At 40.9% G+C, this 22133-nt stretch overlaps 1 long non-coding RNA gene across 1 annotated transcript in view; it reads right to left on the reverse strand.

The window, feature by feature from the left end:
* The window catches only part of LOC129207629 (uncharacterized), a 224988-nt gene extending 203224 nt beyond the window's left edge, over positions 1–21764 (reverse strand). Inside the window, exons 1-3 of the long non-coding RNA XR_008577489.1 lie at positions 21682–21764; positions 21410–21437; positions 9496–9635 (exon numbers count right to left, since the gene is read on the reverse strand). This is a non-coding gene — a long non-coding RNA (uncharacterized LOC129207629). The remainder of the gene's footprint in view (positions 1–9495; positions 9636–21409; positions 21438–21681) is intronic.
* Between the last annotated feature and the right edge of the window lie 369 nt (positions 21765–22133).

Genomic DNA, 22133 nt, shown 5'->3' on the forward strand with positions numbered 1-22133 from the left:
TACATTTGGATTTTTCATTACAGTGGAATAAACAAAAATTTTTCACTTTGAGTCAACCTGAAATATTTTTTAATTTTTTAGTCCAGCAAGTAAAGTGAAAAATTAATTATTCATACAGATGTAATAGCAAAGTTTTCACCAGAATGAAGTGGCTGGAACTGTCTACCAAGTACAAATAAAGTCATCTTTGTTTATGTAAATTCACATGAAAATTCAGTAAGTGACTAAGTTCAAGTAGATACATAGAAGAAAAGAACTGAGACTACCTTCTGACTTTCTATGTTTTAGGAAGTGTGATTCTCCCTATATGTGACATTCATACGTATATTCCAGCTCACATACATCATATTGCACAGTTTGCCTATACATCCTATAACCTATGCATCACCTTACAACCCCACCTGAAGCCTATCTAGTCTTATCAGAATCAGGTCACAAAGGAATGAAAGTGTTAATAATGTTATGAATTTGATGTTAAGTTTTACCACTGAAAGACCTGCCAGAAATTATGCTGTGCATTCTACACCATACAAATGCCTATCAAAACAGCTAGAAGTAGCCACTAGAACAGATACTTCCTATGCATAAACTTCATCTTCAAGCATGTCATGCAACCTGGCTTAGTGGTAAATGCATATCAGCTACTATGCAATGAGGCTGAAATACTAAAGCTATAGATCACAGAACATGAAGAAGACATTTGTTTTCTCCTTCAAGATATTCAACAGCTATGTTTATTCAGAGATTTTTTTTAATAAATGGGAAATAAGACATACTGTATTTTATATAACAGGAGTGAGAACGCTTTTATAGTCATTTTCTGAAGGCATTAGTTTCTGTCTTAGCCACCGTCAAGAGGGTGCTTAGAACAATGGCTGAAAGACCTTATCTGTGACAGTAATTGGCAAACCCAGATTTCTGGGTTATCCTATAGAAACATTTCTAAGCACTTTTGCACCCAAATATTGCAGTATTTGAAATGCCACCTGCAGCACAGGAGACCAGCATTTCTGAGCTTTTTCACAAGCCAGAGTTATCTTACTGCAGATGAAGATCTGTCCTTCCAAGATGCTCTGGTTGTACCACACAGCTCTGGCATCCAGCCTAACAAATCCTCTGAAGATTTCCCCTACGCTGATATATCAGCAAGTCACATAGCTCCTTTTGTGACTAATGCTCCGTCTGACGTGATGGATAAGGGATGGCATTCCTCATGTGCTGCAAGAGTTTATTGGTGCTTAGCCAAGCAGAAATTAGACATTTTTCATATTGTCTTATATTATATTGCCACTCACCAATACCAACTTCCAGCCTTTCCTTAGTCTGTGGACTTCTGCATTTTTTTTATTTGTTCACTATAGCCTGATGGCAGGCAAAATTTACTAAAGCATAACAGAATCATCTCTTTCCTGTCTAATGATTGGCACTGTGAGGAACTTTTAAGTTCTGGAAACTCTTAAGGTCTTCTTCATAAAGCTGATGAGCTTCTCAGCATTCTACAGACATTTTTGTAAAATTACCTAGGCAAGAGTGATCCTATCCAAAACCAAGATTTATTAAAAACAGAGAAAACAGAATCCAAAGAAACAGTTTCCTGAATAGCAGTGAACTTAACACTTGAGTGAACCAGGATTTCTACGATGGCACATGGAAGTGGTGGGGTCAGACACATAACTTCAGGTAGTTCCTAAAATAAGGGTACCTAATACATACATCATGTCTTTCGTATGTTTCATCCTCACCTGATTAGACATTTAAGTACATATATTCCTAGTAAAATACCACAGTCCCAAAATTCTTTGTGTTTATTCCAAATACTTTTTATGATAGATACACAAAGTGAAATGCACTATCAGATTTCAGAAAAGCTTATATACCTTAGGATAGCCTCATATTACACAATGCAGATAGTTAAATTACTTTCTGTTCTGCCTTTAAACTTAATAAATCTTTAATAGTAACAAAACAAAACAAAAATAGTGAATTTACATTGCTGCAGACATCACCAGAGCAACTAATGCAAAAGTTGGAAAAAAGCGAGAAGTTTTCAGTGTGAGAGTTTCTGTTCCTTTCGAGTTCTATCATTTGTCCTAGTAAAAGACATTACCTCTCTACAAAATTTTGCCCTACCTTTGTTTACCTAAGTACCTCAGAGACACTGAAAGTTCAAAATATCTGCTATACATATGCTCATTAGCTTTTCCGACTGTTAGTCCCATGTATAGCTCAAAGAGAAAGAAAGTGCAAAGATTAAATTGCCGCTAACCTTGCTAACCACGCCAAAGACTGTATCCAATAGAAATGTTCAAACAGAGATCCTGACTTTACAGCACAGTAAGTTTTTCAAGGCCATGTCTTGTAGGGTCACTGTTGCTGAACTAAGCCGGGTGTGTGTCATGTCCCTGATATTTCCTGAACTGAATGACGTCTGCCCACAGCAGGAAAGAGAAGGTCAACGTCCACTACTGGCAGATGTGCTGGAGAAGAGCTGGATTTTGAAGAAGGATATGCCATGTTCAGTCTCCAATGAGAAGTTACAGAATAAGCTGTTTCTGGCCTTAACATTTCTTAGAATGTGGGAAAGAGGAAGGAAATATATACAAAAGTATACATTTTCATAGTAAAGGAAAAAAGCTATACAGGTTAAAATACTGTTCTCAGGTATTCCTCAGGTAACCATTGCATCCATATGTTTAAATACACATATTTATTGAATTCTAGATCATTTGCTGTACATGCTCTCATCAAAATGACTCAACCATAACTATTTTCACTGGAGTTAGGCACAGGCTGCATAGTTTCCAATCCAGTCTTATTCTTTGTCATCTTCCTTATTCTTAGCTCTGAAATTAAGGCCTTATGTTTTAATAAGTGAAGAAGATACAAGATACACTACTTCCACAATCCAATAAAATATTTTATTTTTTTTTAGTATAGTCACACTGGGCTCAGTCTTTGTTTACAGAATGGTTAAGGTTTCTACTTATTAAAAGAGATCAAATACATATTGAACTCCGCTTTATCCATTGCAGAAATCAGCTTCAGAGTTTTGTTATGAAGCTGTAAAACACAGCACCAAGTAGAACCACAGATTCCAAAACTCTGTCAGAGAACCCCTTGGGCATTTCAAGAGAGATTAAATCTACAGATTATTCAGGACAAAATAACTTGGCTTGCTTTTTGGCATCAGAAAAAAAAAAAAAACAAAAAAACTCACCACTTCTAAGACCTAAGTTTCATTTTGCTCCTGATTTCCCAAACATCTCAAATTCTCACTGCTGGAATTCCTCACTGCTGAATTCCTTCCAGTTTTTGTTGAAGAGCCTTCTTTACAGAAATATCACAAAATTATCTGATGGCATAAAAGGGTATTTTCTAAACCCACATCTTAACTATATAATCCCTGCATTTAAGCCTTCATCTTCATTTCAGTCATAACGGAAGGCTCCAACCCTGATTTAGAGAAGTCAGGGGATTCAATCCCTTGGTTTAAAATAAGAAGTAGGCAGAATAGCAGCAATATTGTACTCTAACCTTCTGCAAAGCAGTTTCAGGCTCTGTAAACGTATCCCCACAACCTACTGAGACAAGGATAGGGGAAAAAGCACCTGAGCACCCCCTCTGTCTGTCTAGGAAGGGCAACACAGACTAGCAAAAAAAAGTCCAGGCAGCTTCTATAGGAACTGAAGGACATTAGAAGGCAGAAATCTAGGTGAAAGATACACATCTGTACCCTCAACTTCACAATCTCTTTCACTCATACAGGAGTAAGATTCATGATCAGGATTGTCATTATATGCTGACCTGCTGAAATATCCCACAAAATACACTATCCAGCAGGTATAGTCCAAACCATGTTTTCAAACAGAACACGGAATAAATAAGAGGAGTTAGAGATGTGCGTACGCCTGCAGGGCTATGATATTATTGGCATCACAGAGACGTGGTGGGATGGCACATATGACTGGAGTGTTGGAATGGAAGGATACAGGCTCTTTAGGAAGGACAGGCAGGGAAGACAGGGAGGGGGTGTCACCCTCTATGTCAATGACCAGCTGGAGTGCATGGAGCTCTGCCTGGGGATGGGTGAGGAGCCACCTGAGAGCTTATGGGTCAGCATTAAAGGGAGGGCAGGGACAGGTGACACTATAGTGGGGGTCTGCTAAAGGCCACTCAACCAGGAAGACTGAGTGGATGAGACCCTCTACAGACAGATAGGAGCAGCCTCACATTCACAAGCACTGGTCCTCATGAGGGACATCGACCACCCCAACATCTGTTGGAAGGATATGCCCACAACAGGGCATAAGCAATCCAGGAGGTTCCTGGAACACATTGGTGATAACTTCCTTCTCCAAATGATAGAGGAGCCAACGAGGAGAGGTGCCATGCTGGACCTTGTTCTCACCAACAAGGAAGGGCTGGTGGGGAATGTGAAGCTCAAGGGCAGCCTTGGCTGCAGTGACCATGAAATGGTCGAGTTCAAGATCCTTAAACCAGTGAGGAGAGTGCACAGCAAGCTCATTACCCTGGGCTTCAGGAAAGCAGACTTTGGCCTCTTCAGGGACTTGCTAGGTAGAGAGTACCATGGGACAAAGCCCTGGAGGGAAGAGGGGCCCAAAAAAGCCAGTTAGTATTCAAGGATCACCTCCTCCAAGCTCAGGAGCAATGCATCCCAACAAAAAAGAAATTAGGCAAAAACACCAAGAGGCCTGCATGGATGAACAAGGAGCTCCTGGACAAAGTCAAACATAAAAAGGAAGCCTACAGAGGGTGGAAGCAAGGGCAGGTAGCCTGGGAGGAATAGACAGAAACTGTTCAAGCAGCCAGGAATCAGGTTAGGAAAGCTAAAGTCCTGATAGAATTAAATCTGGCCAGGGATGCCAAGGACAACAAGAAAAGCATTTATAGGTATGCCAGTGATAAAATGCAGACTAGGGGAAATGTGGGCCCTTTCCAGAAGGAAATGAGGCACCTGGTTACCCGGATATGGAGAAGGCTGAGGTATTCAACAACTTTTTTGCCTCAGTCTTCATCAGCAAGTGCTCTAGCCACAGGGCCCAAGCTGCAGAAGGCAAAGGCAGTGACTGGAAGAATGAAGAACTGCCCACTTTAGGAGAAGATCAGGTTCGAGACCATCTAAGGAACCCAAAGGTACAGAAGTCCATGGGACCTGATGAGTTGCATCTGCAGGTCCTGAGGGAACTGGCAGATGAAGTTGCTAAGCCACTCTCCATCATATTTGAAAAGTCATGGCAGTCCAGTGAAGTTCCCACTGACTGGAAAAGGGGAAACATAACCGCCTTTTTTAAAAAGGAAAAAAAAGGGGAGACCCAGGGAACTACAGGCTGGTCAGTCTCACCTCTGTACCCAGCAAGATTATGGAGCAGAGCCTCCTGGAAGCTATATTCAGGCACATGGAATATAAGGAGGTGATTGGTGACAGCCAACATGGCTTCACTAAGGGCAAATTATGCCTGACAAATTTGGTGGCCTTCTATGACGGGGATACAGCATTGGTGGATAAGGGAAGATCAACTGACTTCATCTACCTGGACTTGTGCAAAGCATTTGACACTGTCCCACACAGCAACCTTGTCTCTAAATTGGAGAGAACATAAGAAGGACGTGGACCTGTTGGAGCGAGTCCAGAGGAGGGCCACAAAGATGATCAGAGGGCTGGAGCACCTCTCCTATGAGGACAGGCTGAGAGAGTTGGGGTTGTTCAGCCTGGAGAGGAGAAGGCTCCAGGGAGACCTTATAGCAGCCTCCCAGTACCTAAAGGGGGCCCACAAGAAAGCTGGAGAGGGACTGTTTACAAGGCCATGTAGTGATAGGACAAGGGGTAATGGCTTTAAACTAAAAGAGGGTAGATTTAGGTTAGATATTAGGAGGAAATTCTGAGGGTTGTGAGGCACTGGAACAGGTTGCCCAGAGAAGTTGTGGATGCCCCATCCCTGGAAGTGTTCAAGGGCAGGTTGGATGGGGCTTTGGGCAACCTGATCTGTTGGAGGGTGTCCCTGCCCATAGCAGGGGGGGTTGGGACTAGATGATCTTTAAGGTCCCTTCCAATCCAAACCATTCTATGTTTCTATGCTTCTATGATTCTATGCTTCTATGCTTCTGTGATTCTATGCTTCTATGATTCTATGAACTGCCTCATACAACTGAACATCTGTAGTTCAATGTGGTATCAAGACGGCATAATCTCAAGCGCGTAATCTCAAGCACATCTCACCTCTGAACTGCAATTTCAAAGCAATATAAATTCATACTTCAAACAAAATACATGGTGTCTGTTACCTGTTCATGTCACACTCTCATGCCCACATTAATTTTCCTTTTTCCTCATTATTAGTTTTCAATTGGCAAAGTTTCCTCATCTGACAACTTTTGTACTGACATGAACACTCAAGCAATCACAAGTGAGTGGTATGAAAAGGGCAACTGGTCCTTTTTATTAATAGTACTGATTGTTTAGGCAACCACAGCCTCTATTCCTCATGACTGGTATCACTGGCAATAAACCATAATGTTATTTGCAGTGATGCAGTGGCAGAAACACTAATCTATACTTGCATTTAAGTGAAAGTGTGAGCCTAACACACTGCTGCAGCAGGTGAAAACTCAAAAGACTGTAAATCTTATTTTTACTTTGAAATTTCATGATACAACAGCTGTACTTCCAGGTACTTTTGTACTCTTTTGCTTGTCAGAAATGTGAAAAAAGCAGTGCTAGAAAGAAAATGGGGATTTTTCTTTATGGAAAGTATTGCCTTTCCTTCAGAAAAGCCAACTATTCAACCTTTTTGAAATTTGGTAAGAGAAAACCAAATATTTTTGGCCAAAGCCACACAAAAATAGTTTGGGGGTTTCCCACAAAAAGCCCTGCAAGTTTCTAAGAAATGTAGATACTATCTGGAAGTACATTCAAAAAAATCTTTTTCCCATTCAAATAAAGATTCCGGCTGAAAGGTCATTTTAGGTAATCTCCTCCTACTTATTTAATCAATTATGCTTTTGAATCTAATTCCATCAGAAGGAAATGTCTCATCAACTACTGCATTTAAAAAAAAAAAAAGTCTCAGGCTGGCATGGGAAAAAACCCCAGCCATTTTTATTTGTATCTGTTGTAGTGGGAACCTCTGAAAAACAAATCAACCCAGCAACACTGCACATAAAACCAACTGCTGATTACAAATTCTGACAGTGCTAAAATGTTCAGTTCAGTCTCAGATGAAACTAAAACCACGTAGAGGTACTGAAAAGAAAGATGGTGACAGATTTCAACTAAGTATCAAAACATCTTACACTGACCAAAAGGATTTATGACCTGGAAAGCATTTAACCTCAATTTGAAGAACTTTAGAAAAATTTACTGTTGATTTGTCCAGTAGTATTTGAGGAAACAAGAATAAAATGCATAATCACCTATCATCTATGCATGAGAACATATCTAAACAGCTGAATACATAAATCCAAGAAAAACAGTATCATATTTGACCAAAAAAGGACCTTTTCCACTTAGTCATTCTCCATATCTCTAATAGGTTTTAAATTCACACAGAGGTATAAGACTTATATTCAGAGAAATATGGAGAGAGAGAAAGAGAAAGAAAGAGGGGGAAAAAATAGAGAGAAAAAACCAGACTTCACATATGCTCTTAAATAAATGTTCATGCAGGTAACAAAAAGTGAACTAAACCTTCAGGAACAGAGCACTGAGAATCTGTTGTTTCACTCCCCAATACCACAGATATAGACAAAATCAGAGCATGTGAATTAGTTCACTTAAGTCTAAGATTCCTGATATTTTTCCAACAAACATTTCAGACTCATTTTGAAAAACACGCCCGAAACAGATTTTCTTCTAGTCAATGGCACTCTTGCCTCTGCATAAGAATGCTGCACTGTTTTCAGATCCATTCCAATACTTTTCCCACTGTTTCACTTTTTACTGAAGAAAATGAGAATTCTGAAGGCGCGCCCTCTTAAAAAACTGAGTCACATCAGGTCACAATGATTTGGCTTAGATGGCTACATAAAACAGTGCAGTTGGCACAGATCTATCATAAACAGCTTGGTAGCAATTTTGAATGAAAATGTGTGTGCTTGGAAGACTGCTGAAAGACGAACATGGAGACACAGATTTCTAGTTCTCAGTCCTATTCTTCATGCTGGCAAAGCACCTGCACGTTGTTACAGGCAAATGCCAGACTCTTCATTTGGAGGCAAGAGTTTACTCCCTCCCTCATTTATACCCACTTTCATGGGTATTCTTGTGCAGGCTTTCTTCTCTGTTTATTCTCAGTTTAGTGGTGTGACAGCCTCTGGTGTTCCATCCCAACAGTAAAACCTATTTTCAAAGTGCCTTACTTCTCAAGAACCACACTGTAAGATTCATGTATCTTCATCATTTTTTAAGGATTAGCAGGCAAACCTGGGGTTCAGAAATTTCTGCCAGTACCAGGATTATACCTTAACTCCTCTAAGCAATGCTGAGAGGCTTCCAGCTCCCACCTTGTCACAGCTGGGCCCTGAAGAGGATAGAACTGAAAGAATTGATGTGGCTCTGTGGAAGCACTTCATGCAGAAAGCAAGAGGGATGAGGCACTGTTTTTCCCCAGTTTTACCCTAGGATAGATTCACTGACTTGAATGGACTCACCCTGGAGTAGAATTAATATAATACAGTGATAAATCAGGCCTATTGATTCACTGACAGTGCCCCTGTAGGACCTTCTTGAGCAGCCAGCCTACTGAACGTTGCTCGCAGCATTGTCTTCCCAAGCACTGTGCCATGCCATTTCCACAGACAAATTGTTTCCTGACACAGCAGAGACTGATCTCCATGCTTCCTGCTTAGTTAATGCATTATAACCACATTGTTTTGCACTGGTTGCCCTCTAATTTGTGTGCAAAAGGATTTTTGAGTCAAATGCACAGCCCTCAGCTGTGGCAAATCCATGCGGAGTTTTGACTCCTGAAGCATCCAAAGATCACAGGAGTTACAGACGCAAAATGTATTTCCCAAACTACTTTTATGATTTGATTATTTGAGAACCCAGGAGAGAAAAGATGGATCAGACTACTGGAGCCGACAATGCTTTCTAAGGAGACAATGACAGCCAACCTCCTGGCCTTGAAGTCCAAGGTAGCAACGGATGCCCTGAGGAAATATTTATACATCTCTTGGCCTCTTTTGAACTCCTAAAAAATTTTCTGCCTTTTGTTTTCAGTCAGATATTAAACCCAAGAGGCAGCTTTAGACAATGAAAAATTATGTCTGGTCGTAATTGCTTGGTAATTAGCAGCTCTCAGCGGCAGCAAGCCAAATAATAAACCTTTCTTCCAAGTATATCTAGTCATTGTTTTGATGACACCTTTCCAATTCAAGTCTTCACATTTCTGGCCAATGTCAAAAATGCCACAGGGGTGGGACAATGTGAAATGAAAATCAGACTCCTCTTTGGAAATCAAATAGGAGGAAAAATACCTTAAGAAAAGGAAGCGCAAGAACCAGGACTGTTCCATTCTTCTTTCAACCAATTCCAAGAGACCTTTGCTGGTGAAAACATTCTGGTTTTCTCCTGGAGTTCCAAAATGTCAGTAGATTATGTGTTGTCCCAGGCAAAGCTACAATGAGAAAAATCAAAATTTATATTCAACAGAGTGACTTCACGCCTGCCCTGAAAAGTTCTGTCAATATTTAGAGGAGAGAAGGAAGGCAACCTGAGAAGGAAGATGAAATACAGACCACCTCTGTAAACTGCTCCACCACTGTGAGAAGAAGACAAAGAATCTGGGGGTGTTCATCTCGCCTCAGTCTTCCATCTAGTCAGTAGATACAGACACTGTTATGGACAGAGTCAATCTGACATTTTACACATCTGCTTTAGGATAAGTAGAGCCGGCCCCTACAGTCCATTGACTGTATGGACTGCATATCCACAGATCATAAAAGGATGCTCAAGGACTACCATAAAAGCAGACTTTTACATTTCAGATGCATTTACATTTAGTTAGACAAAGTCCACCCTCTTTCTCTAATCACAGAGGCCTACTGGTCTTGTAGGCTCAGATGAAGTAGTCTTCAGAAAAGAATGACTTCCAGCAAGGGAAAACAACATGGCTAGTTGTCAACAGTCTTCAGGAAACACTCATGGATTTCAGAGACAGAGAACTATTGGTCAAAAATCTGCAAGATGCTCTATACCAAGAAACAGAAAAATACAGGCAGCTCTAATACAAAAGGACTAGTTCCAACGTATCTACAGCTGTTATCTTCCAGACATCTGCACCACCTTTTCTAATAGGAGGAGTATATCTCCCTTCCCTCTTCACTCTTGCTGACGAAAGGACATTTGATGTAATTGTGAAATTACTTACAAATTACCTGGGCTCAGTCCAGATGTCCCTCCCTCCTCAGGGCTAGGAAACTCCATCAAGAGGATGCGGAATACAGTTAAGGAATGAGGAGAAGTACCTACTCTTTAAGTATTTCCAGACTCCATGGAGCCACTCTTCTAGGACCCTCTACAAGCTGAACAGGGTGTTTTGAAGGTTCTACTCATCTTGTGGCATACACTTCCATTTGTTTGTAAAACAGAGCAACCTCCTCAAACCAGGAGACAGAAGGCCAGGGGGAAAAGTAAGCACAGATTAACTAGAGATCCCATGTATTTACTTTAGACTTCAGTGCTAGTCATGGTCTCTATGTGAATAGAACAAACTAGCACATTGACAAATTAACCAAGCGTGAAGGGATAATAAGACTTAAATTATTGCAATTACACAATGTGCACAGAAATGCCAAACTGAAGTTCTCTGAATTGTAAATGAGACCTGAGGGTCAGGTTCTGTCCCAGGAAACACATCAGAAACCTCACTTAAATAAGTGAAGTAGCACTGACAGTAATCCAGTGCAGGACTGTGTGGGCTGTCTTTTCCCTGGGGAATTTTTCCCACCCTTTGGGCTCTGAGTCTTTGACTTCAGCACTAAAAGCACTGTCTTCTTGTAAGCTCAGTCATTAAACCTTCTCACTCGTCTACTGTTGGCTTTCTTGAAGGAAAAACTGAGCTTCAGCCATGAAAACACAGCATCCTGGACAGCCTGACCTGCATTTATTGAACTCCCTGAGTTCTTCACACAGAGACAGGTGCCTTTAACACCAAGGGATACTCTTTAAATAACCACAGTCCTTCTGTGATAGCTCAAAAGGGATACTCCTCACATTTTACTCTGCAGCTTTAGCTCAGTTCTGATCTAACAGCAGATACAGTAGGGAGGAGGAAAAGTAAAGCAGAATCTCCCTAAATCTAAACAACACTATATTTGCTCAGCTTAAAGGCACAACACATCCCTTTAGACATAATTGCCTGCTGTTGCCACAACTCCCAATACCTTAGGAAGGCTTTCATGGATGGTCCCCAGTCCAGGATAACCAGCAGGCACTTCACATACTCCTCTGCTTGCCCTCAGCCTGCTGCTACACTTTGGCCACTGGACCATTCTGACCTTACACACCTTCTGCACATCACCAGCATGATGGAGAGAGATTGTGCCATCTACTTCCCATTTCCATCTGATATGAACTTGGTGCAAATTACAAATACTTTTCATAAGTTGTAAGTTGGCAGTGAACTTACCTGGTGATCTTCCAACAAGGGTTATTTTACTCCTGAGCTTCACATTAGGTGATAAATTCTGATTCTTTAACACTTTTCATGTAACTTCATTAGTTAAATCAATGCTGATGATATCCCTTACATTTTCAGGGGGACTGCACCTACTTATACACGACCCTGGAAGCCTTTTTAACGGGATGTCATGGAGTATACTTTGGCAGGGCACTGAAAACAAGTTTATTTTACTTGCAAGATCACATAGTCAGCTCAGCAGTGCTGAAATGTGGCAATGAATTCCTCTCATCGCGTAGAGATGATGATCAGCAATACTACCAATAGATAGGAAAAACTAACCAAGTTGTCCTAGTCAGTGGATCTTACTTGCGTTTAAGACTGACACATACATAGCAATTTGCCTCTGTTGTACAGCAGCTGCAAACTATTAACTATGACAATGAAGTTGATTTTTAAACCAACAAATATGATGGCTATTATGAAAGTTTTACCATTGTCACATGGTGTGCAGTCTTTAAATTCATCCCTTGCTGTGTGGCTGAACTTTTATTGATTTTTTTTTTAAATTAAAAGAAGGTCACGCGAGGACAGAAAACCTCTTTGTCAATCAGACTGTGCAGTGCACAAAACTCTTCCAGAACTCTTATAAAAGCCAAGAACAGCATACTGTACTTAAAGCACAGTGCTGCAGAGATACTACAACTGTATTGGACAGAAAAAAAGATACTCCCCCTCATTCTCCATTGCTTCTTTCTACCTCCATATTTGCCGGGTTCCCAGAAAATCTAGCACTGAATGATCCATTTGCCAACTGAGGGAGTTTTCAACATAAGAAGCCTTCAAAATTATACCCATGGCCCAGAGCACACAACCGTGCTGTAACGCACTGATAGAAACAAATCACATGAAAAGTATCTGCCAATCCAAGAGTTACACAGAGAAGAAAAAGAAGGATTTTAGCTTCTTCTGACAGCATGTGGATGCATTTGAGGAATACTTACAGTGGGATATCATACAAAATGTCTCTCATCATGCACAATTAAATCATGGCCAAATTATTCTGTAAAAATCAAGATGTAACCTTTAGATAATGTTCATTTTTTTCCCTATAGGCCCAGTGACACAGGACAAAAAAAAAAATTTAATACTAGAAGCCCTTATAGCTATTCAGCTGAAGATCTGATTCCTCCCGGTTTCTATTTCCATTCATCTTCTTTCTCACCTCATCATATGAGCTACCCTTCTCCTTCAAAAGAACTGTGCAGAAACCCACAAGAGGGCACGATCAGGCAGAGAGGGGGGTGAGCCTCACTATTTTACATAACAAAATCATATGCATCCAAAACACACACACACAACTTCCCAAATGTCTGAGGTTAGTTATCCTTCATGTCCTGACAAGTTACACCCACCTTTCCCAGAGGAACTAACTCACTCCATAACAAGTACCAGACTTCTGTTAAAACAGCAAATAAAGTAGGACCACCTACCACCCAATCCTGCAAACACTTACTGGTAGACAATCCTGCATGCCTACCGCCATGCACAACCTCGGAGTTTCAGCTGGTCTGCCCATGTTACTAAGTGCCATATCACCAGCAAATGTTCCCAGAGTTATGCTCTATTGCTTGGTCAAAATAAGGCCAATTCTGCAACTCCTGTTTACAGTCAGCCTCCGGCACTGACTTATGATGGAATAACTCATAAGAATGAAACACAAGTTTGGATTTCAGGATAAGGCCCCCAGTCAACATGTGGGAGCATTTATGGCTCTGTGAGACCTATGTTAAAAAATAACTTAAAACCAGACAGTGTTTCCCTATGAGTGGCCTGTTTTCCCATGTTCCAGTTTGCTCTTTCAAAAAGACTGGTAGGCTGAGATATCGGTCACTATGTGAAAATTATAACATTCAATTAAAACAATAGCAATTTTCAAGTGACGCTTTTTTTTTTTTTCAATAGATGTATGACATTCCTAGACATTCTATTAATTAGCAGGCCCCAGGCAACACATTTGCTAAAACAGAACAATCTGGCCTTTGATTTTTATCCAGGCCTTACCCAAGATCACACAGAGGTAGCCAGGCTGCTGATAGATCCCCCACACAGAGCACACACCCCCAGCAAGCAGCTGTGCTAAGAACTGCATGTAAACCACTTTGAAGAATTCTCAGTCTGCAGAGAAAGAGAGAATGATTTATTAATTAATAAAAAACTGCTTGTGCTCAACTGGGCAAGCAGAATCTGTTAAATGGACTTTACTAATTAGTCCCAAGTTTGCTTCTGCATCCTTTTTTCCAGTTACCTGTTTCAACTTCACTTTAAAAGACATCCTGGTTGAAAAACATATCCTGAATGTTTCCTATATTTCAGGACTAGGAATTCAAACAAGCCCATTACTTTCAAAGTAAGGATGCTATTAATATCCTGATGAGCATCTGAAATTAGCAGCATCTCATGTTCTACACCTACATGATGGTTATCTAGGAAACTGGCATCCATATTACATCTTTTCTGGGCAGCTATAGTTACAATCCATCAGTACACTGGATGAAAAATACTGTCTCAACAGAAGATGTTGTAAGATACCAGTTGAAACACCCAAGCTTTTGATACTCCCACCTGCATTAATAATTTCTGGTTGCATTGGATAAAGATCTGTGAGTTCCTTCACGTTTAGGAATTTATTAAGGTAACCAAAACTTTGGAATCTTTCTTACTTGTTGTATTATTCATTTCATCTGTAGATGATAATGGTCCTCTTACATTAAGGATAATTAGGGCCTTAGATGGCCTTTCAAAGACATTTCCACATTTTTCAGTGATGTAGCTGTAACTAAAACAAAATCCAAAGACAAAAGGGGAGGAGTATTCAATCTTGAAAGCAACCAGACTGTCTGGAGGAGATATATTTTGAAGGTTTTATTGGTGGCCCTCAGAGAAAGGCAGCTATGACCTAAGCTTGAAGGCTAGCAAGGACTATGTGGGTTTGTGTGGGAGGGGGTTAAATCTAATTTGTAAATGGTGAGTTATTAGCCCTGACATTTGAGAATAGACACTGCATTGTGTTGATTATGAGAGCAACTCTAGTTTTCTTTTTAATGGCAGTGATTCATTCTTTCCCACTCCGCTATTGTTCCCATTTACCTGGCAAAGAGAATTACTTCTTATGTGTTCCCAATTGCTGATTTCTGGAGAGACTGTTCAGATGAGCAAAAGGACAGGAGAAGAAATGCACCAAACAGGTAGAGTTCTGGGAACAGCACTAGTGGGTCTCTGAAAGGATGTGCTATTACCAAGTGGCCTTTTCCCCCTCCTCTACTCCCCTTTGCACCCAAGAAAATCCTGGTTCTCTTTTGCTTTACTCAGAGCTTTCAGTCTCACTTCCTTTCTATTCAGGACTATTCCCTTAAACTCATGCTTTCAAAAATATTTAATAAATCTTAAGATGGGTAAAGGATTTGGAAGCTTTAAATTACTTCAAACCTATGTGTAGCCATACATTTGGTAACACAGAGCACCAGCAACCAGCCTTGCATTTTCCACTACAGCCTTACCCAACTGCACAAAAGCAGCTATGTGCACAACTGGCCTCCTATGCCACATGAGACCACCCAGAGATCACACAAGAGGTCTCAGCCAATTACCCTCACAGAAGTCCATATATTAAGTTTTTTTTAAAATTGTCTTAAAGCCATGGAATATCAGGACAATGACCAGGAGTAAATCAAGACTCAAGCCTCCACACAGAGCTGTCTCTCCAACAGCCTGTTTTATAACGTGTCTGGCTACTGGGCTCAGACTCTCTGTTTGTCACTTGGTGAAGCTCAAACCCAACACTTCTCAGGCTGCCTCCCCTCCTCCCCAGCAGACTGTGACACTGGTAGACGGGCCTTATCCCTTGCAAATGTGAAGTGGTAGAGCTGCATTGACGTCAGTGATGATACTTCTCTTTCTTACAACTACCAATCTGGCCCTCCCACTTTTACAAATGCCCCTGAGGGGACAACATGAAACACAAAGCTTGGAAAAGTACAGAACTAGGACTTGGGAACAGCCCATGGCACAGATTAGGGGACAGTAGCCATAAAGAGTTTGAATCCAGATGTGAAATTCCCCAAGGACAGGACTATTCAAACCCTATCTTGTATGTGAAGCAAACAAGCAAAATTAACTATTGGGTCAACCTTGCTCATAAGACACAGCTTTCTGTGAGCAGCTCCACCCGGAGATCTTTGGGAGCTATTTACTTTGAGGCATGCAAATAGCTATATATCTGCCAAAAGGTTGAAGCACATTCCACCCTTCTTGCGGACAGCCAGGGCCACTGCAGTGGGCCGGGCAGGCAAGCCGACTGACACACTGGGGCTTGCTCTGTGCAAATAGTTCTTGTGCCCAGCGAGCACGGAAACCACAGCTGCAACTTTGCCAGTGGAGCAGAAGGTGTCACGTCCAGAGACAGCAGAGGGCACTCAACTGACCTCAAACAAACAAAGCTTAAGTGGAATGTGGTATCCTCAATTCTGTCTTGGGTTTCAAGTGACTAAGTGAAGAGATGCATGAAATTCATATTGAGTCCCCAAGCTATTACATTCCTACTGCATAGAGCTGCATCTCTCTCCGAGCTGCCACAGCCAGCCATAAAGGTAGCTGGGCTTTGGCCATGCAGAATTCCCACAGATTTCAATGGGAATTTCAGTGTTCCAGTCTGGACTCCAAGAATGCGGTGCTGGACCCAGAGCTCTGACGGCTGGAGCCGTATTCAATATCAGCGTCTGGCAACACCCATTTGTAAAACAGTGACTCATTCACAGGCACAACTTTAGAGAGACAGACAGGATGACTTTAATCATACATTTCCATTTCGTTAACAAAGCTCAGTAAAACCAGATGAGCATCCTGGATGATAATAGTTGGTATTAATCTAATGACTGCAGTGATCCACTGCCACAGTTAGGAATAGTTTTATATCCTACAGAATGCATTGTTTTAATTTGCTTCAAGAACATAGCGGCTAACGGACTCCTGAGGCTAAAGACAAAATAATTGTTTAAATGCCCATGAATTTTATTTAGAAACAGTTTTTTTTCTGACAGTCAGAGGCATGGAAATGAATTACAGAAAGTAATTTGAAAAAGAACATCTTCAAAAGTACCTAAGCGACCTAGGAGTTTGGGACACCAGATAAATAAGCTGTCATTTGCACTTTCCATTTACTGTATACAAGTGAGAAAGTGGTTTGTGTAATGGACTGTATAGGGAGTGACATTTAATTCAGGCAGATATTACTGCAAGGTGCTCATCTGTCATGGCTGCACAGTCCTCCCCACTGACCGGTTGGGTTTCCATTCAAACATACAGTTTTAAGTCTTTCCTTCTAATATTAGCATACATCATGCCTCAGACCTAACAGAAAGTATCTGAAAGCACATTGTTTGTTTAAGCCTCAGTTTGGCACTGGATTTTTACTCAAGAGTTTTTTTTAAAACAATGGGCAGCCTTTTGGGCACCATTTTTACACCCAATATATTCAGGGTGCGCTTCCAATGCACATTTGCAAGCAGATGCAATTCCCTCTGCAAGTGCTGCAAGACGCCCAGTTAGAAGCTACCTCTAATCCTAAAGTCATGTAACTGCAGCCCTGTAATGCTGATCCCAAGCTAATATATTCTGCTTCCCAGCAGGACTTATTAGTTCAGGCTCAGCCACATGCTAATGATGGCTACACAGCTTCCCATTCAGAGCCAGCTTTCACCCAGCCAGCTTGGAGCATGGACAGAATGAGTTCATATCTGCCTGCCAAACCCTGAGTAGACATACCTTCAGTGACTCAAGCAGTTAGGAGTAGAAATGCAGGATGACTCTTGTGTAATGTTCTCACAGTCCAGTAAAGGCTGGCCTTGCTCACTAGTTTGAAAAGCCTGTCAGAGCATGGTAGTTTACTTTCTGAATTGATACAATTATTCCTAACTTTGTGTACTGAAACTCTTCCTCATTGACACTTTCCCAACTTCACAGTGAGTCCTGCTCCACTAGGAAGGCTGAGTGCTCTCCTGCTCAGAGGCACGTGTTCCTTCAGGGTCTGTTTCTCATGAAACTATGAAACCAACATATGCTCCACCAAACTTCTTTCACTAATTTAATTTCCCAGATTTCGTAAGGTGACAGGTGCCCAGAAAAAAACAGCACCTCACAAAGTATTACTGAACGGATGAGATGATAGATAAATTTGAATTCAGCATTGCAGTCTGAAAGCCCTCTGGTTAAGGTCATGGAAATCAGCCAACACATGAGATTTCCTACAGCTGCACCAGTCTTAGACATGAGATAAACATCAAATGCTTTGATAAAATTAAACTTTCTACAATGCACACAAATCCTATTGCTCTATCTTTCTGGAGGAAAAAGCACAAGTGAGAACTAAAAACTGGTTTTCTTCTGAATCTTGTCCACTTTCACCTCCAGCCCCAGCCTCCTGTGCAGTTCCTCCATGTCCCTCTGTTACTTTCCTAGACTTTGGGCTACTTTCCACCCATCATCTTTATAGCAAAACACCTAATAGGAAGTTTGTCTGCCGTCTCCACCCAGTGGATAGCTAGGTTAATGCACTAAATTAAGCAGAAACTACCTGCTTGTAGATCTGCAGCACTTCTGATCTCAGCTTGCATCAGGAGTTAAGTGTAAGACAGGTAAAATTCATACAAGCCAAGAGTTCCCCCTACCCTTCCAAACAAGTTTTCTGCTTTCTTCTCTGTTTTCTCCTCCACATTCCACACACGTCCAGGAAAAAGTTCCCCATCGTAACAGAACTTCACGGTTACATTATACGATCTAAACAAAAAAACCCTATTTGACATTTAAACCATAATTCATCTAATTTTGTTGTTTGATGACCCCAATAGGCCATTAATTTACCAAATAATCTCAGTAATCAAATATTGGGTTTTCAGTAGTACATTTGTCCAGATTCATTATTGTCCACACTAGTATCTGTAGTTCATTTATTGTTCATATTTTTAAATCATAGGGATAATTTCTCCAGCCTTATACAAAACTTCCAGTTGGGCAGCACCAACGTGTCAACACCTTCTTCTCCTTTGCACAGAAACTCTTCCATCATGACTGCAGCCTCCACACATATTCCAATTTTTGCATAACCTTGTCCACTAAGTCTCTAATACTCACTTAAATTTGAGTTTGTAATTTCCAATTTGATTTACACAGAGCCTTTAGCAGCCCATCCAATTCAGTAAAATCTTTCTAGCTTTTGGGAACAGCAATGGTGTTAAGACACTGTGATTTCTATGCCTGCCTTAATCTGTTTTCTCCTGCATCTCTTGATTTCAGTCAATTTCTGCTGATACTCTCCTACCAGCCTGGGCAGCAAGGTAGTATCAGGTCTTGCTACAGCAGCATAAACTATCATTCATGCAGTCTCACATGGTGACAATATACTAAGAGGTGGGAAAATCTAGGTGTGCAAACTCTTCAAATATGTTTTATATCTACTTATTCTTCGTATTCTCTGAGGAGCCCATCTAGGATCTATAATCAAAAAATGTGCAAGAAATGTAAAAACAAAACACCCAAAACTGTCAATATCCCACAAGTATGTGCTTACTGGTTCGGGAAATAGCAATACCGCCTTCTTCCTTTACTGTTCTATTTAGCTCTTTCCTCTCTTCTGCCTCAGTCAATACTAAAAGACCTGTTATGATCAAAGCATGAAGTCTGCGACGCTCTCATTTGTGGTCCAGGTGCAATACACCCTGATCTCCTGCATGTAAGCATGTCTTCCTCTATTGCACAGTCTGAAAAACCATCTAGCCTATGACTACTTTGCCACAGGAACGTTCTTTTTACTCAGCTCCTGGCTTAATAACTATAATGTCACTCAGCATCTGTGATCACAGTTTGTTGTATGTAGCACGTTGTTTATGTGCAGCACTATAAGGTGAGTAACACACACTGCCTCTCATTTATTTTCATAAGCTGAAGCTAATTAATGTTGTTTTGTATGCCAGGGATAAGAAGACAGCTGGAAACCATCAAGGGGAAATTGGAGCAGTACATGAGCTGTTTCTTCAGACAGCTGTTTCACTGCCCAAGGCAGACACACGCACACTCACAGCTTCCTCTCTCAGGTCCAGTCCTACTCTAGCTCTGCCACTGTCACTCAGAAGGCAGTACAATTATCCCAGCTTTACAGTGGTGCAACAGAGAACAGGCTGGGGCCCAAATATCCTACTGGCACTAGAAACATTCTTGTTTTATCAAAACTTGATACTTAAAGCCTTCTGGGGACACATACAATCAGGATAAAATAGCAATTAATACAACATAATTCCATTAGACTATGCTCAAAAATCTCTTCCAAGTGACAAATAAAAGTCCACACACTCAAGCCACAAGTCTCAGCCTACATACTCCATCAACAGACATATCTTTGTCATATCTCCTGGAGGCCAAACACAGCGTTTGTCCTAACCATGAGGAATAGAAACAGAGAATTGAGGTTCATTGCAAATGCCATCTTAGTACTCAGGCCTGGGAACAGTTATCCAGAATGCTTCTGGTGACCTCAGTTTCTGGGATAGCTCTCCCTCGCTTAACCCTGAACCTTTCACATACACATGAAGATAAACACCCAAAGTTCTACATGCTAAGACTTATGCAAACACATTTTGTGCCAGAGGGTATAGGCCAATAACCTGCAAAGATCCACACCCACACAGAATTGCACAATGGACCACACGTATTTTGGAGTATGGCATTTGCCTATCGCTAAGAATTATCAACCACCAGTCATTTCCAGAAACAGTTTGCTGGTCTCAACGGATCAGTTACACTGCATTTATTTTTGCTCTAAGCAATACCTTCTATGCCAGTCATTCATACCAATTTGGGAGCTCACCCAGATCCTTCCCTCACCCTTTTCCAGGTCCTCAAGCTCAATAACATTTAATTCACCAAGTGGAATTCCTCTGGCTCTTCTCTGCAATCCTAATTTCAACTTTATCCTGATGAGCTGCCAGAGGCACAGAGAGCCTACTCCGCAGGGATCCGAAATTCCACAGTTCACTGCAGCCCAACGCTACTTGACAGCAAATCTTTCAAAAGAAAGAAAAGACTCTATAAAACATCATCAGAGCTCTAATACTTCAAAATGTGAATTCATACATCACTTGTAACATGTTCAAGCCTGGACACTCGGCTAATGCACAGACCACTTCTGAGTCAGTGCTCCGCAAAGGCTGAGCACTAGGTACCTTGCTGGTGCCTTGGGTCTCAGTTCTGATCCACTGAATGGCAAGTGGAATGAGCCCAGGAAGACCAGCACTCCAGGCAAGAGCGACAGAAGAGCTTTCCTCCTAGTTCCACCACTTGCACAGTAAGCAATATACCATTTAACTGATACCCTGAGTGAGTCTTTCAGAACAGATACAAAGAATAGAACTGAATTTCCAGGAAGTAGCTCCTGAATTCATCCAGAATATTAAATTGCAAGATATTTTGTAGATTTTCAACTGCCATTGGAAAGGCCCAACTAACAATCTGATTAAGCTCAAAACAATAATAGCCCTTAATCTAACATATATCAGCAAATTCCTGTTTCTCCCTTTTCTAACAAAAATAACAACACTGTAGTTGCCAGTGCATTAACAAGATCCTATTTCTGCTCCAGAGACTGAATCGAACCTTTGTTCTTCACAGCAAAGGATTAAGAAGGTTGCTATTTTGGTAATGAGATGTGGGGAGGTACTTACTTTGCAAGCTGAGATCCAGGCTGGATGCCTGAGAAAGGAATAAAGTCTGTTACCTCAGATGAACTTTATTCTTATAATCAGCATATCAAACTCTGTTAGTGTGATGCATATCAGTAACAATAAAGAGAGACTATTCATGAATAATTACAATTTGATAGAGTGTTTAAGTTCATTTACAAAATATGCCCTACGTTGTAGAGAGTCATGAATGTAGGTTTTAAGATAGTAACACACACACACACACACAAGAAATTAGAAGAAAAATTACTTACTTTCTAGGTAGTTTATTGGTCAGTTGCTTCTTTTTTTTCACACTAAGCCTAATTTTTTTCCAGATATCTCACCTCTTTTAACAGCACATCATGGAGAAAAGCTGTCATAAAGTGGCACAAGAAGAAAAAAAAGTGTCAGAAAAACAGCACATGGACAGGGACAAACGAGAGAACACTCTGAAAAGAAGATCAAATCATAGGACACAGATCCAAGTGCTGAGGCACCAACTCAGTGCCCAAGATGATTGAGAAAACTGTTTGTGAGGCTGGAAAAGGAAGCAGTGACCTGTGAAAATGAAAGCAACTTCATGAAAACATTAGTCATATAAAAAATATGTTGTTTATAGTTATCATAACAACATTTTTATTAAACAAACATGTTTAGTATATAAAGTTGTTGCAAGTAAAACATTTCCAAAGGGCTAGGGTAGGTAAGGTAGTGTGGTTAAAAC

The sequence above is a fragment of the Grus americana genome, chromosome 5 (genome assembly GCF_028858705.1).
Source record: "Grus americana isolate bGruAme1 chromosome 5, bGruAme1.mat, whole genome shotgun sequence".
Lineage (NCBI taxonomy): Eukaryota > Metazoa > Chordata > Aves > Gruiformes > Gruidae > Grus > Grus americana.